Genomic DNA, 16,604 nt, shown 5'->3' on the forward strand with positions numbered 1-16,604 from the left:
GGTGCGGTCTTGTCTCAGGGTTCCTCTCCTGCCAAATGGCAACCATGTGCCTTTTTCTCGAAGAAACTCTCCTCCGCAGAGAGAAATTATGATGTGGGAGATAGGGAATTGTTGGCCATCAAGTTGGCTTTTGAGGAATGGCGCCATTGGCTAGAGGGAGCCAGACACCCTATTACCGTGTTTACTGACCATAAAAATCTGGCCTACTTGGAGTCAGCCAAGCGTCTGAACCCGAGACAGGCCAGATGGTCTTTGTTCTTTTCAAGGTTTAATTTTGTTGTCACGTTCCGCCCTAGGGTTAAGAATGTGAAGGCAGATGCCCTGTCACGTTGTTTTCCGGGAGGTGGGAATTTTGAAGACCCGGTTCCCATTTTGGCTGAAGGTGTGGTGGTCTCTGCTCTTTTTCCTGAATTGGAGGCAGAGGTGCAGGCAGCCCAGTCAGAGGCTCCTGATCTTTGTCCTCCTCTGGAGGTTGTTTGTGCCTCTCGCTTTGAGACACAAGATTTTTAAGGAACACCACGATACGGTCCTTGCTGGGCACCTGGGGGCAAGAGCCACACTGGATCTCATCGCTCGGAGATTCTGGTGGCCTGCGCTTCGTAAGTCGGTTGAGGGTTTTGTGGCAGCTTGCGAGACTTGCGCTCGTGCCAAAGTCCCTCATTCACGGCCATCAGGTCCTCTCCTTCCCTTACCCATTCCTTCCCGTCCTTGGACACATCTGTCCATGGACTTCATAACGGACTTGCCTCGTTCCTCGGGGAAGACTGTGATTCTGGTGGTGGTGGACCGTTTTAGCAAAATGGTGCATTTCATCCCTTTTCCTGGTTTGTCCAATGCTAAGACGCTGGCGCAGGCATTTATTGACCACATTGTCAAATTGCATGGTATTCCTTCAGACATAGTCTCTGATAGGGGCACGCAGTTTGTTTCCAGATTCTGGAAGGCTTTCTGTTCTCGCTTGGGGGTTCGGTTGTCATTCTCTTCTGCTTTCCACCCGCAGTCAAATGGCCAGACAGAGCGCGTCAATCAGAATCTGGAGACATATCTGCGCTGTTTTGTGGCGGAGAATCAGGAGGATTGGTGTTCTTTTTTGTCCCTTGCTGAGTTTGCTTTAAATAACCGTCGTCAGGAGTCCTCTGATAAGTCACCATTTTTTGGTGCATATGGGTTTCATCCGCAGTTTGGGACTTTCTCGGGATAGGGGTCTTCTGGTTTACCTGATGAGGACAGATTCTCCTCGTCTTTGTCATCTATTTGGCAAAAGATTCAGGATAATCTAAAGAGCATGAGTGAGAGATATAAGCGTGTTGCAGATAAGAGACGTGTGCCTGGTCCGGACCTGAATGTTGGTGATCTGGTGTGGTTGTCTACCAAGAATATCAAATTGAAGGTTCCCTCCTGGAAGTTGGGTCCTAGGTTTATTGGGCCTTACAAGATCCTGTCTGTCATCAATCCTGTTGCCTACCGTCTTGATCTTAGTCAGACTTGGAAGATCCATAATGTTTTTCATAAGTCCTTATTGAAATCTTATGTTCAACCTATTGTACCCTCGCCTTTGCCTCCTCCTCCGATTATGGTTGATGGAAATCTTGAATTTCAGGTCTCTAGGATTGTGGATTCTCGTCTTGTCCGCGGTTCCCTCCAGTACCTCGTTCATTGGGAGGGTTATGGTCCTGAGGAGAGGATGTGGGTCCCAGTGACGGACATTAAGGCCACTCGTCTCATCAGGGCTTTCCATAGGTCCCATCCTGAGAAGGTGGGCCCTGAGTGTCCGGAGTCCACTCGTAGAGGGAGGGGTACTGTCACAACCAGACAGTTGAGAAGCTCTGACAGGAGCTTTCCAGATCCTCCTCCTTGAGTTTCTTTGTTTTGGTTAAGTTCCTCATCTCGTTAGTCTATCTCAGCTGTCATGCAGTTGGACTGATTGCTTCCCTTTGAATTCCTCCCCATGATGCATTAGGTTGCGGCTTATACAACTTCCTGGAGTGTGTGTGCATGCTGTTTCTATTCCTCAGTCCTCTGCAAGATAAGTGCTGTTCCTTTATTTGTGATTTTCTGTCTGCTGGATTTTCAGGCGACCCTGACTCCCTCCGTGTCTTGTGTAGGGTGCCGGTGGTCGTGTCCCCTCACTATTGTAGGGTCTTCAGGTATTAGATAGCCGAGGTACGTGGATATGCGCCCATCCACCTTTGGGGTGTTCGCATAGGCTGAGCAATTAGGGAGAGTGGCAGGTCTCATGTAGGGGTCTCCCTTTTGTTCCTTAGTTGTGGATCCAGTGAGTCATTAATTGTATTGCATTGTCTTGTTTCCTGTACACCATCCGTGACAACATCTTTGGAGGGAGCTGAAACTCTGTGTTGCTCAGCGACAGCCCCGAAACCTGACAGATCTAGAGGAGATCTGTGTGGAGGAGTGGGCCAAAATCCCTGCTGCAGTGTGTGCAAACCTGGTCAAGAACTACAGGAGACGTTTGACCTCTGGAACTGCAAACAAAGGCTTCTGGACCAAATATTAACACAGATTTTCTCAGGTGTTTAAATACTTATGTTCAGCCGTGCAAGACAAATACATTCTTTAAAAATCATACAATGTGATTTCCTGAATTTTTTAATTTTAAAAATGTATTCTGTCTCTCAAAGTGGGAATGCACCTACAATGTGAATTTCAGACCCCTCCATGATTTCTAAGTGGGAGAACTTTCAAAATCGCAGGGTGTTCAAATAATTCTGTTCCTCACCGTATGTGATAGATGGAAATGATTGGAAAACTCCTTTAAGGGTCATCAGGTTCTTCACCAGTTCTAACCTTCCTTTAAAATCCAAAGGTGGACATCCAATGGTAGATGAGATATTCCAGGAACTGCTGAGTCCCAGTGGACTGGAGGAGGTAGGTGAACGCAGTTTTCAACCATATACATTTTGCCCTCACAGTGACCCCTTCATCAGGACTTCATTACTCTGATAACATCAAGGACCATTCCATTGAGACACAGCCGGGTCTGGACTACCTACGGTGAGCCGCCCTGCTGGTATCTGCCCCTCGTCAAGGTAATTGAGTAAGTGCTGATGCTCTGCAGACATGGAGGGGCATGGCACGGAGTGTACCTTCCTGCAACTTGTGCTGTAATGTTTATACTGACATTTGGTTGCTTCGATACTGATAAAAATACATGAGTGAACCTCCATGCAATGTATGGGGACCCGGAGCTGCGGCAATTTATGGCATAATTTACAACATGTGTGGTGATGTCACGATAATGAAGCATGCCCTTAAAGTGATCCTTGTCAAACTGGGAACCTTTTTTTTTTTTTTTGCATTTCATTCAGTTCTGGGTTCATTTGTTTAAAAAGCAACAGTGCGACTCCGGGGAGACTTCATTCCCGGTTGTATCTGTGGAGGCTTCTAAATGAGGCCTGAAAGCAACGTTTTCATGGTCATAACTGCTGCCGTGACGACTCTTACAGAAAATGTAGGATTACGCACTTGAACCTGTGACCTTCCCTGCTTCCTTACACCCTGGACCTTACACTTATACATTTCATTTCATTCAGATCTCTGGATTTAATATCATGCTCGGCCAAGACCCTCGGACTAATGTGAAGTGCAGGCTGCAACAACGTAACAGATAGTTTCCACCTAATGTAAGACTTCAGACCATCCTGCTGGGCTGCACGCTGTGGAGGACCTACAGAAGTGTACACAGCTCACCGCAATCCCCCCATACCCGGCTTCTGACAGAGCATCTGAGCAATTTGTTCCATGACTACCCGAGCTCACAGCTACATCTGCTCAGTGAATCAAAAGTGGTACAAAGGATTAGGATGTCTGAAATCAAATGTTTAAAGCGTATGTTCTCCTCCATCAACTCACCGGCTGCTGCAAAGCAAAAAATCACTGGATTTCAGCATCTCTTCTACTTTGTTACTATAGGGATAATCTAAAGACACATATTCCTGGAAGCCAATAGCTCACTTCTATATGTGGTCACTACTGACAACAGCACAGGGCGTGTGGTCTAATATTACTGGTCTGGGTTATAAGATGTAACTCTGGATCAGTAATGTATGTACACAGTGACTGCACCAGCAGAATAGTGAGTGCAGCTCTGGAGGATAATACAGGATGTAACTCAAGATCAGTAATGTAATGTATGTACACAGTGACTGCACCAGCAGAATAGTGAGTGCAGCTCTGGAGGATAATACAGGATGTATCTCAGGGTCAGTACAGGATAAGTAATGTATGTACACAGTGACTGCACCAGCAGAATAGTGAGTGCAGCTCTGGAGTATAATACAGGATGTAACTCAGGATCAGTACAGGATAAGTAATGTATGTACACAGTGACTGCACCAGCAGAATAGTGAGTGCAGCTCTGGAGTATAATACAGGATGTAACTCAGGATCAGTACAGGATAAGTAATGTATGTACACAGTGACTGCACCAGCAGAATAGTGAGAGCAGCTCTGGAGTATAGTACAGGATAAGTAATGTATGTACACAGTGACTGCACCAGCAAAATAGTGAGTACAGCTCTGGAGTATAATACAGGATGTAACTCAGGATCAGTACAGGATGAGTAATGTATTTACTCAGTGACTCCACCAGCAGAATAGTGAGTGCAGCTCTGGAGTATAATACAGGATGTGACTCAGGATCAGTACAGGATAAGTAATGTATATACACAGAGACTGCACCAGGAGAATACATAGTGCAGCTCTGGAGTATAATACAGGTTGTAACTCAGGATCAGTACAGGATAAGTAATGTATGTACACAGTGACTGCACCAGCAAAATAGTGAGTACAGCTCTGGAGTATAATACAGGATGTAACTCAGGATCAGTACAGGATGAGTAATGTATTTACTCAGTGACTCCACCAGCAGAATAGTGAGTGCAGCTCTGGAGTATAATGCAGGATGTAACTCAGGATCAGTACAGGATTAGTAATGTATTTACACAGTGACTCCACCAGCAGAATAGTGAGTGCAGCTCTGGAGTATAATGCAGGATGTAACTCAGGATCAGTACAGGATAAGTAATGTAATGTATGTACACATTGACTGGACCAGTAGAATAGTGAGTGCAGCTCTGGAGTATAATGCAGGATGTAACTCAGGATCAGTACAGGATGAGTAATGTATTTACACAGTGACTCCACCAGCAGAAGAGTGAGTGCAGCTCTGGAGTATAATGCAGGATGTAACTCAGGATCAGTACAGGATAAGTAATGTATGTACACAGTGACTCCACCAGCAGAATAGTGAGTGCAGCTCTGGAGTATAATACAGGATGTAACTCAGGATCAGTACAGGATAAGTAATGTAATGTATGTACACATTGACTGGACCAGTAGAATAGGGAGTGCAGCTCTGGAGTATAATGCAGGATGTAACTCAGGATCAGTACAGGATTAGTAATGTATTTATACAGTGACTCCACCAGCAGAATAGTGAGTGCAGCGCTGGAGTATAATACAGGATGTAACTAAGGATCAGTACAGGATAAGTAATGTAATGTATGTACACAGTGACTGCACCAGCCGAATAGTGAGTGCAGCTCTGGAGTATAATACAGGATGTAACTCAGTATCAGTACAGGGTAAGTAATGTATGTACACAGTGACTGCACCAGCAGAATAGTGAGTGCAGCTCTGGAGTATAATACAGGATGTAACTCAGAATCAGTACAGGATAAGTAATGTATGTACACATTGACTGAATGAATTATGTAATATATGCACAGAGACTGCACTGTATATAAATTAGCTTTACATGGAAATGCTCAATGCCTCTTATTGATGCTCCATGTTATTAATTCATTATTTCGCCTGGCGTTTCCGGCGTGTATATATGGATCACATGGTTGTAGGATCTCTTTTCTCTGCAAATCCCAACATTACATTTTACAGAAAGATTTGTAGGTGGAATAACAAGGCACAAGTTACCTTTCCATTCTACATAGAATCTGGTTAACTACTCACATCAGAATGTTACTGAAATGCTAAAAATACTGCACAAACGTGAAACTGAGCATTTTCTGCGGAAACAGCTGTCAACGGAGGAGATGCCAAACGGAGCAAAGCAAATGGTGGACTGACCTAGCAAGCAAACGCAAGCCAGCTGAATGCTATTACTGGCAGGGTGCGCGGCACTCACTGTGGCATCGTGGTGTACCTGGCACAGTCATCTGAGATCTCAGTATCAACTAAATCATTTTTATAGGCCAAGTAAATGCTGAATTCAGCACCGTGGGCCAGTTTTCCATGGGGCGCTGCTGGGCTTTTCCCGCTGTCACCCAAATTCACCATTTGTCATAACAGAAACCATTTCTATCTTTTAATGCATTATTTCTAATATTTATACCTTCGGATATATATCAATATGAAGTCTAAATGTTAAAAGTTAGCAACTTTTTCGGGAGTTTTAATGACAATTTTCAGTTTACGTTACCAAGTGCTTTCCAGTAATGATACAAGACGGATACTTGTTGGGTTCTTAGCAGTCGGGTCATGCAAAATTTTCATACAGGTTGAATGGAGCAGCAGGATGCGTATGTGACCATTTCGCCATTCAAACGCCTCCAGGATGAAGGCATGAGAAGCCCCATTGTAGTAGTCCAGAGAATAGGCGATAAATGCTGTTCATGGAACACCCCTTTAAGCCTCCATTGTTTTCAATGATGCTTGTACTGTACACTTCTGAAAAGCAAAATTGCCAGATTAGATCATAAATTTCCAATGGTGCCTTATTCTACTCTAGCTTTACTATATATTTATATATTTTACTATGAAAAACCTTCAAAAGAATAAAAATGTAACAACATAACAACACATGCTTCGTGCTGGAAACACCTGCTCCGCTGATGCATCGCTCAGAGCGTGAACCTCTCAAATAAATTACAGAACGTGGGAGAATATAACACAAAGTTTCAACTTTGCAAAAATTCATACAAATGAAAAAAAAAAATCTCTTCTCGGACTGTTGAGCAGTATCATATATCATTCTAATGAGGAGTCACTCATTCCAAGACTTTGGTCTCTCTCATATCACAAGCAAATCTGTCCAGGGAGTTGACAAGGTACAGACTTCAAGTTCAACTCTTAGCAGCGATTATGGATGAAAATGATGGATATTCTGGGGCTTTTAGGTTTTCCAAATAAGCTTTTCTTAGAGAATAAAATATTTGCAGAGCTTTCCTGACAGATAAGAGCAAAAGCTCAAAGCCAGTCCCGAAGAAATCCATCCTTGTTCTAAATGACACATTGTAACAGAAGGCATTTTCAGCTTTTTCTTTATCAAAACAAGAATACACCCTGCACAAGTCCAGCAGGTTATGAAAATTTCCTTCTCGTGGTGTCTGGATTTCTTATGATATCACAGTACTTAAAAGGAATATGAATGAAAATAGAGATATTATGCCACAGGACATTAACAGGTTAATGCTACATATAAATAAAAGTTGAACAAGAGGAAAAAAAGCCTCGCCAAATTTCACAAAGAAATTCACTATGTAATGAATCACCCTTTAATTTCATTTCTTTGTATTTAGCGGGCACAATGACCGGGATCGGCAATTGCACCGCCCCCCGCCATTGAAACCCTCTGATGCTGCATTTATCGCTGATCGCTGTATCTGAAGTTACCATTTAGGCCTTTCAGGGGTAACTCAAGGTAAAAAAAAAAAAAACACCCCATATCTATTTGATCACGCAGAGGTTGTCACGGCCATCTTGATTGAAGACACAGCACGAAATCTTCCGTGGTGACATGATGATGTCATCAACTTGCCAGTGTGGTGAAGTCATATGTCACCACATGTGAGATTTTACCTGGTATCTTCAATCAAGATGGCTGCAACGGCCTCTTTGTGCGCAAATGGATGCGGTGAGTATGTATTTTTTATTTTTAGCGCCATTTCAAGAAAAATAGACTTCCTGAAATTCGCTCAACACTAATAACTACTATAATACTGCCCCCTATATACAAAAATATAACTACTATAATACTGCCTCCTATGTACAAGAATATAACTACTATAATACTGCCTCCTATGTACAAGAATATAACTACTATAATACTGCTCCTATGTACAAGAATATAACTACTATAATACTGCTCCTATGTACAAGAATATAACTACTATAATACTGTTCCTATGTACAAGAATATAACTACTATAATACTGCCTCCTATGTACAAGAATATAACTACTATAATACTGCTCCTATGTACAAGAATATAACTACTATAATACTGCTCCTATGTACAAGAATATAACTACTATAATACTGCTCCCTATGTACAAGAATATAACTACTATAATACTGCCTCCTATGTACAAGAATATAACTACTATAATACTGCTCATATGTACAAGAATATAACTACTATAATACTGTCTCCTATGTACAAGAATATAACTACTATAATACTGCCTCCTATGTACAAGAATATAACTACTATAATACTGCCTCCTATGTACAAGGATATAACTACTATATTACTGCCTCCTATGTACTAGAATATAACTACTATAATACTGCCTCCTATGTACAAGAATATAACTACTATAATACTGCTCCTATGTACAAGAATATAACTACTATAATACTGCTCCTATGTACAAGAATATAACTACTATAATACTGTCTCCTATGTACAAGAATATAACTACTATAATACTGCCTCCTATGTACAAGTATATAACTACTATAATACTGCTCCTATGTACAAGAATATAACTTCTGTAATACTGCTCCTATGTACAAGAATATAACTACTATAATACTGCCTCCTATGTACAAGAATATAACTACTATAATACTGCCTCCTAGCTGAGAGGACGTGTGTAGGTGGTTCTCCTCATGTCAGGAGCTAGCCCAGGGAGGGGTCACCCTGGGCGGGGATACTCCCCAGGCAAGGCCCCTGCTCCAAGGCCTACTCTGGGAAACAATTCCCAGACATCTCAACCTGTGGATGAAAATCCCAAAGTTCTTGTGAAGAAAATGAATGTCAGCGGTAATGTCGTCAGCGGTCCAAGTCAAGGTGTCAGCAGTCTTTATGGAGGAAGAAGCCAAGAAGTAAAGAAAGTAACAGCAGAGAAGAAAGCAGCCGCAGTAAGTAAGAGTGTGATGAAGCCATCGACCAGTGTGAATGTGCAGCGTCCAGAATACCCTGAAGGAAGAGGCCAGCAGACTGTGCAGGAGGTGAAGACTCCATTGCGGCCGGCAGGTGTGCAGCCCTCACCCTCCCCATGCAGGCAGAGAAGAACTTCTCTGGAGAGACAGACCATACAGCAAAATCTGCAGCAAAATGTCCTGATAACTTCTGACCGTACGAGATCTGGAAGCAGCAGCAAGAAAGATGCAAAAAGTGTGGATGAAACCAAAGAAGGTAAAGCAGGAAGGTTACCAGGTGCAGCCACTGGAGAAAACCTGGGAGCCGGTCTCCAACCTGGGGATTGTGCACCCACCGCAGTGACCGCAACAAGTCCAAAGCCACAAGTGTCTTCACCAGCAGTGCAGAGACCTGGGCTGGACACAAGCGGGGCCACTACACCTGTGAGTCCACAGCCTGCAATACCCAGCAATGGACAGTCTGCTGGAGGGGGAGAGCGCGCACCTGAGCTGAGCCTCGCTGACAAAATCCCAGCACTGGTGCAGAGAATGGAGACTCTGAGAAGAGAGAAACTGCAGCTTCAGAAGCAGATAGACTGCATGTACAAGCTGAAGGCAGCAAACCCTGACCGCCAGGAGCTGCACGACCGCAAGCTGAGCTCCCTGGCCATACAGCTCGCTGACACCGTAAGGGAGATGGACTCTGTCCTGGAACAACTAGGACCAGTTGGAGAGACTTATAGGAACCAGCAGCGCTATGTATCAGAATTTTTCCAAGATGGCGCCCGGCAGTCCCATGGAAAACCCTTACTGCAGCCAGCAAGTTTTTCCTTTAAAGAAGGAAGTCTGTACAAAGGGGAAGCAAGCGTCCAGCAGCAGCAAGCACCTGAAGCAGTTCCTAGCATGGCACTACAAGTCCCAGCATCCACTACTCTGCAGGAGGAATGTGGCCTGTTACCTGAAGGTAACCCTGTAGTAGCAGTGCAGTCACCACAAGAGTCTGGGGGCAGCACTGAGCACATGGACTGTGGACTCCTAACAGAAGGTAACAGTGCAGCAGCACATGAAACTGCTATTACTGAGCCAGGTCCTCAGGACTGTGCTGTGCAGGGCGGTACTGCTGAGGACATCCATGTACAGGACAGTACTGCTGAGCATATTCATGTGTCTGAGGATACTGCTAAGAACATTCAAGTGTCTGATGATGTTGATGATACTGTGTGTGATAATACGCTATGTGATACTGCTCTGTCAGGGGAGGGTGCACCACAGTCTGTTTGGGATCTGGGATCCTCTGGGGAATCAGGCCAGTCTGTGGATCCCTCTGTTAATGTTGGTGACACTGATGGTGTGGAGGGGTCAGTACAATCTAATGTACAGGAGTTTCCCCCGTTAGTTACACAGACAGCACCAGAACCCCCTAGTACAGGAGGCCAGCAGCCTACACAAGGCTCACAAGGACAGCAAAATAGTGGACCTGGTCACACCTCCTCTGGGAATGCCTGGAGCCGTGGCTCACCATCATTTAGGTCAAACACCAGTTATACCGGCCAGGCTTTTAAGAGGAGGAACGTGGTCAGGTTCAAGCATAGAGGTGCCAAGGAAGAGCTGCCCGATAGGAGGTATGTCATCAGAGAGCTGCTATGTAAGCAAATGGGCTTCCAGCCATCCAACATCCTGGCTGTCATAAACCTCCCGGACAGGCAGGGCTTTGACATCAGCTTTAAGCTTATGTCTGATCTCGATCTCTTCTGGGCTAGCTTCACCAGGTTCAGAGAAGAAGAGGGCTGGAATAAGTTCAGTTTTATCCCCATCTCTAAGCCAGATACTGTTAACGTCACCATCATCTTCTGGAATGAGTCGGTTCCCCACCAGGACATTGTAGTTTGGCTGAGGAGACATTGTGACCTTATGTCCGAACTCACTAAAACCAGAGATGAAGACGGTATCTGGACTGGGGGGTGGAAGGTCTTGGTGAAGCTCCATCAGCACCACAATATAACCCAACATCTGCCCAATTCTTTCTTCATTGGCAGGGAGAAGGGTGTGTGCTTCTACGCGGGTCAGCCTAGAAAGTGCTTTAAGTGTGGGAAGACCGGTCACTTAGCGAGTGCGTGCACCATGGTGAAGTGCAACCTGTGCGGTGAGATTGGTCATGTCAGTGCCAACTGCCAGGTCATTAGGTGTAATTTGTGTGGTACGATTGGTCATTCCCACAGGGACTGTCCCATCGCCTGGCACAACATAAGCAAGGACTTTCCTGATGATGACTTACTGGAAGGGATAGATGACCTAGAGGAGGACACGTTGTTATCGGGGTCAGTACCAACAGGGCCAGAGCCTCAACAGGACTTACCAGACAGTGATCCAGTACAAACCCAACCCCAGTTAGATATCATTGAGGGGAACATGGAGGTGGTCACACAGGCTGTAGACACAGAGGCTGTCTCTTCTTCTGCTCCAGTGTTCACCACTGGGGAGAATAAGCAGCCTAAAAGAAAGAAAAAAGATAAGTCCAGCCGTAAGCCTGAGGGTGAGTGGACCACTGTCCGAAAGCCAAGTAAGGTGAAAGTGGACAGTAGACCAGATGGGACAGTGACCGCCAATAGATTCAGTGTCTTGTCGGAGTCAGACGCAGAGGCAGAAATGGAAAGTGAGTTGGAACGTATGATGGCCGAGTATGATGAGGACCCAAGTGATGATCCTCCTTCTAAAAAGAGACCTTTTCAAGTTGAGGAACAGTATGATTCAGACATGGAAACTGGTGGTGGTCAGCGGGAGTGCTCAGACTCTGATATATGATGATGGGGTCCATCTCTCTGTTTCTTCTACTTTGTTTTATTTTAATGGCTGATTTTTATATTAAAGTCATTTCCAGCAACGTAAATAGCATGAAAGTGAGGAGAACAAGGCATGCTGTGTATGAACATCTGAAGTATCTGGATGCCGATGTCTTCTTCTTGCAGGAGTCCCATCTAAATACTTTGGGTCTAGTACGAGAGGCAGAGAGAGAATGGCAGTCTGGTCCTTCCTTCTGGTCGCTGGCTGTGGAACCATATGCTGGGGTCTCCATACTGTTTAACACCAGGGATGTGACCATACATAGATTAACGGAGGTTTCCATGGGAAGGTGTCTGGTCCTGGAGGTCACAATCCGAGGTAGAAGGCTCCGATTCATCAATATCTATGGTCCACAGACAGTGACTGAGAGGACTGACCTTTTTAATGAGGTAAAGCCATACCTGTTCACATCTGTTCCTGTGGTCATGGCGGGGGACTTTAATGCTGTTATGATGCCCAGTGACAGACCTACTGACAGGCCGCTTACTAGAGATTCTAAGGTCCTGAACAGGATGATTCTTCAGGCTGGTCTGTCCGATGTGTTTGCATGTGGTGGTAGAAAGCCAAAGTTCACTTATTCTTGTGCTGGCAGAAGTAGTCGGATAGACTTAGCTCTGGTGAGTCCTTCTGAAAACATCAGTGAGAGGAGAGAGAAAGTTGTCCCTTATTCTGACCACCTAGCTTTGTACTTCTGTTTGGGAGCCACCAAGCGCCCTGATCTCGGGAGAGGGTCATGGAAACTCAACTCCAGCCTCTTGGATGATCCTTACATCCAGAGTTGCATCCACTCCCTTCTTGAAGATCAGCTAGAGAGAATGGATTTTTACGAAAACGTGGCTGACTGGTGGGAGGACGTCAAGGATGAGATCAGATCCCTCTTAAAGAGACTGTCTTTAAAAAAAGGGAAGAGTAAATATAGCCAGTATCTCAAGCTGCGGAAAGAATTGGAGTCACTGTATTCGGCAGATGGGGGGGACCAACGAAGGATAAACCGACTGAAATCTGAGATGAGGCAGTATCAGTACAACAGGTACACCTCCCTGGTTCTTGAACGGGATTATGGGACCTTAGGGTCTCCTGATCCCTTTGAGAACTGCCGGGAGCGTGTGGCTAATAAATCTGTTGCAGGTCTCACTGATTCCCAGGGTGTTTTGCAGGAATCTCGGGAGGGTATCCTGGGGGTGGTGAGATCCTACTATGCTGACTTATTTCAGAAGAAGGTTTTGGATAAAGAAAAGATGGCTCAATTCTTGGAGGCAACTCCAGGCCCTGATACTAAAAATTTGGACTTTTCTCCTTTAACGGCAGAATTAACGGTGGAGGAGGTTAAAGAGGCCATTGATCAGTTACATCTGAAGAAGGCACCAGGTCCAGATGGTATTACCGCAGAATTTTATAAGAAGTTCAGAGACCACTTAGCTCCAATCCTCGTGGACGTGTTCAAAAATTGTCTAGAAAGTCACCTGATGCCTCCGTCCATGAGGGTGTCCTCCTTAATTCTGCTGTCTAAAGGGAAAGAGCCTAGTGATATCAAGAACTGGAGGCCGATTGCCCTCTTGAATGTCGACAGGAAGATTCTGGCGAAAATTTTGTTCTCTAGGTTAGTTTGTTTGTCCCAGGCACTGTTGTCAGGCTGTCAGTTCGGCACAGTAAAAGGGCGGAACATCTCTGGAGCAGTCATCTCGATAAGGGAGATGTTTGAGAGATGTAAAGCCCTGAGGTGTGGGAGATATGTTGTAGGTCTGGACCAGGCTAAAGCTTTTGACAGAGTAGACCATGAGTATCTATGGGCCACTTTGTCAAAGTACGGTATTCCGGGACAATTTATCGATTGGCTGAAGACTTTGTACAGAGAGGCAGAGAGCTTTCCTCTGATCAATGGTTGGCAGGGGGGCACGTTCAGGGTTGAGGCAGGGGTGAGACAGGGTTGCCCGCTGAGTCCACTGCTGTATGTGTTTGCCTTAGACCCGTTCCTGAGGTCACTGCAGGAGTGTGATTTTCAGGGGGTGCCGGTCCCCCACTGCCTGCCCCTGAGTGTTGTCGCCTACGCGGATGATGTTACTGTGGCGATATCTGAGCCTCATGAGGTGAAGATGTTGTCTGCAGCCATCAGAAGCTACTCGGAGGCCTCAGGGTCTCTGGTCAACCTTGAGAAGAGTCAAGCTTTCTGGACACTAAGTTCTGATCCAGACTTTGATCTGCCACAATTTACGAAAGCCTCCATCTATATTAAGATCTTAGGGGTTAAATTTGGGAGGGACGATAATGCCAGGATAAATTGGGAAGATAAATTGGAAGCCGGAAATGCAAAGGTTCAGCGATGGAAGAACTGGAGGCTGACCTATAGAGAAAGGGTCAAAATGTTAAAGACTTATCTGGTCCCTGTCTTCTTATATGTATCTGTCATTTTTCCTTTGCCAGAATCTTTCTCGGCTAGGCTCTTTAGCCTGTTCTTCCAGCTTCTTTGGGGGAACAGGTTGAACCTAATAAAGAGGGGTATAACATACCTGCAGAGGAGAGAGGGTGGGCTGGATATGATAAATCCAAGGGTGTTCTTTGACTCCATGTTTCTAAAAGTCAATTTTGGTGGCCTGGACGCGGAGAACAGCTCCCTGTGGGTGAATAGTGTCAGGGATTGGATATTGCCTTTTGCAGAATCTTGGGTGCGAGGCGACAGTCTCAAGAGGAGGAGAAGGACGAGTGACTACCTCCCCCAGTACCTGGACTATGCCCTGAAGTGTGTCAGGAAGTGGAGGCTAGAGAAGTCTTTCATCATGAGTAAGACCAGGAAAGAACTATACAATAAGATATGTAGGGACTTCTTTTGTTCTCCCCTTGCTCTGAGGGATTGTCCGACCACCACACTACAGAAAAGTCTGAGGTTCCTCAATGGGAAGAGACTTCCTGCTAAACTGTATGACATTGCCTGGTTGTCACTACACGGGAGGCTCTTTGTCAGAGGTAATTTGAAGTACCTATCTCAGTCAGATAGGAAGTGTCCTCTGGGATGTCCACAAGAAGAGACCATGGAACATTTCATAATGGAGTGCTCGAGAGGAAGGAAAATATGGACAGAAGTCTCTGGCAATTTAAGAATCCCAAGGTTGCAGTCCCTAAAGTATCCTGAGATTATCTATGGTATTCCATCTAGTAATGGTAACATCGACAAGGGTACGCTATATATAATAATATCCACCATTAGGTATTACCACTGGCATGCAAGAACTCGAGTGTCCCTACACAGTGAGGCCTTCCAACACGCAACAGCAGTCAGCCAAATACTGTCTGAACTCAGGTGGATCAGGTCATTGGAGATAAGTAAGAACCAGAACAACAAAATATTGTGGAGAAATGTACATCTGGATTAGAAATGGTTCTCTTATTGTTCGGTTGTACTATATGAGGTTTTTTTTTGTTTTTTTGTTTTTCAGGCATGGCCTTTTTAAGTTAAAAATGTTTTTGTGTTTTCTATAGTGGAGTAATCATTTACGAACACTGAATGTAATTTATGTTTTTGAACTGAAGTGAAATTTTGTTCATGTAACTGTATTTGTTTTGTTTTTTACAATAAAAATTGCCTCCTATGTACAAGAATATAACTACTATAATACTGCCTCCTATGTACAAGAATATAACTACTATAATACTGCTCCTATGTACAAGAATATAACTACTATAATACTGTCTCCTATGTACAAGAATATAACTACTATAATACTGCCTCCTATGTACAAGTATATAACTACTATAATACTGCTCCTATGTACAAGAATATAACTTCTGTAATACTGCTCCTATGTACAAGAATATAACTACTATAATACTGCCTCCTATGTACAAGAATATAACTACTATAATACTGCCTCCTATGTATAAGAATATAACTACTATAATACTGCTACTATGTACAAGAATATAACTACTATAATACTGCTCCTATGTACAAGAACATAACTACTATAATACTGCTCCTATGTACAAGAATATATCTACTATAATACTGCCTCCTATGTACAAGAATATAACTACTATAATACTGCCCCTATGTACAGGAATATAACTACTATAATACTGCTCCTATATACAAGAATATAACTACTATAATACTGCTCCTATGTACAGGAATATAACTACTATAATACTGCTCCTATGTACAAGAATATAACTACTATAATACTGCCTCCTATGTACAAGAATATAACTACTATAATACTGCTCCTATGTACAAGAATATAACTACTATAATACTGTCTCCTATATACAAAAATATAACTGCTATAATACTGCTCCTATGTACAAGAATATAACTACTATAATACTGCTCCTATGTACAAGAATATAACTACTATAATACTGCTCCTATGTACAAGAATATATCTACTATAATACTGCCTCCTATGTACAAGAATATAACTACTATAATACTGCCCCTATGTACAGGAATATAACTACTATAATACTGCTCCTATATACAAGAATATAACTACTATAATACTGCTCCTATGTACAGGAATATAACTACTATAATACTGCTCCTATGTACAAGAATATAACTACTATAATACTGCCTCCTATGTACAAGAATATAACTACTATAATACTGCTCCTATGTACAAGAATATAACTACTATAATACTGTCTCC

At 43.8% G+C, this 16,604-nt stretch overlaps 1 long non-coding RNA gene across 1 annotated transcript in view; it reads right to left on the bottom strand.

Annotated features, from left to right (window-relative positions):
* Nucleotides 1-6,411: 6,411 nt before the first annotated feature.
* LOC120978923 overlaps nt 6,412-16,604 on the bottom strand; it is a 37,109-nt gene continuing 26,916 nt past the window's right edge. The window contains exon 2 of the long non-coding RNA XR_005774209.1: nt 6,412-6,702. This is a non-coding gene — a long non-coding RNA (uncharacterized LOC120978923). The remainder of the gene's footprint in view (nt 6,703-16,604) is intronic.

The sequence above is a fragment of the Bufo bufo genome, chromosome 9, assembly GCF_905171765.1.
Source record: "Bufo bufo chromosome 9, aBufBuf1.1, whole genome shotgun sequence".
Classification (NCBI taxonomy): Eukaryota; Metazoa; Chordata; class Amphibia; order Anura; family Bufonidae; genus Bufo; species Bufo bufo.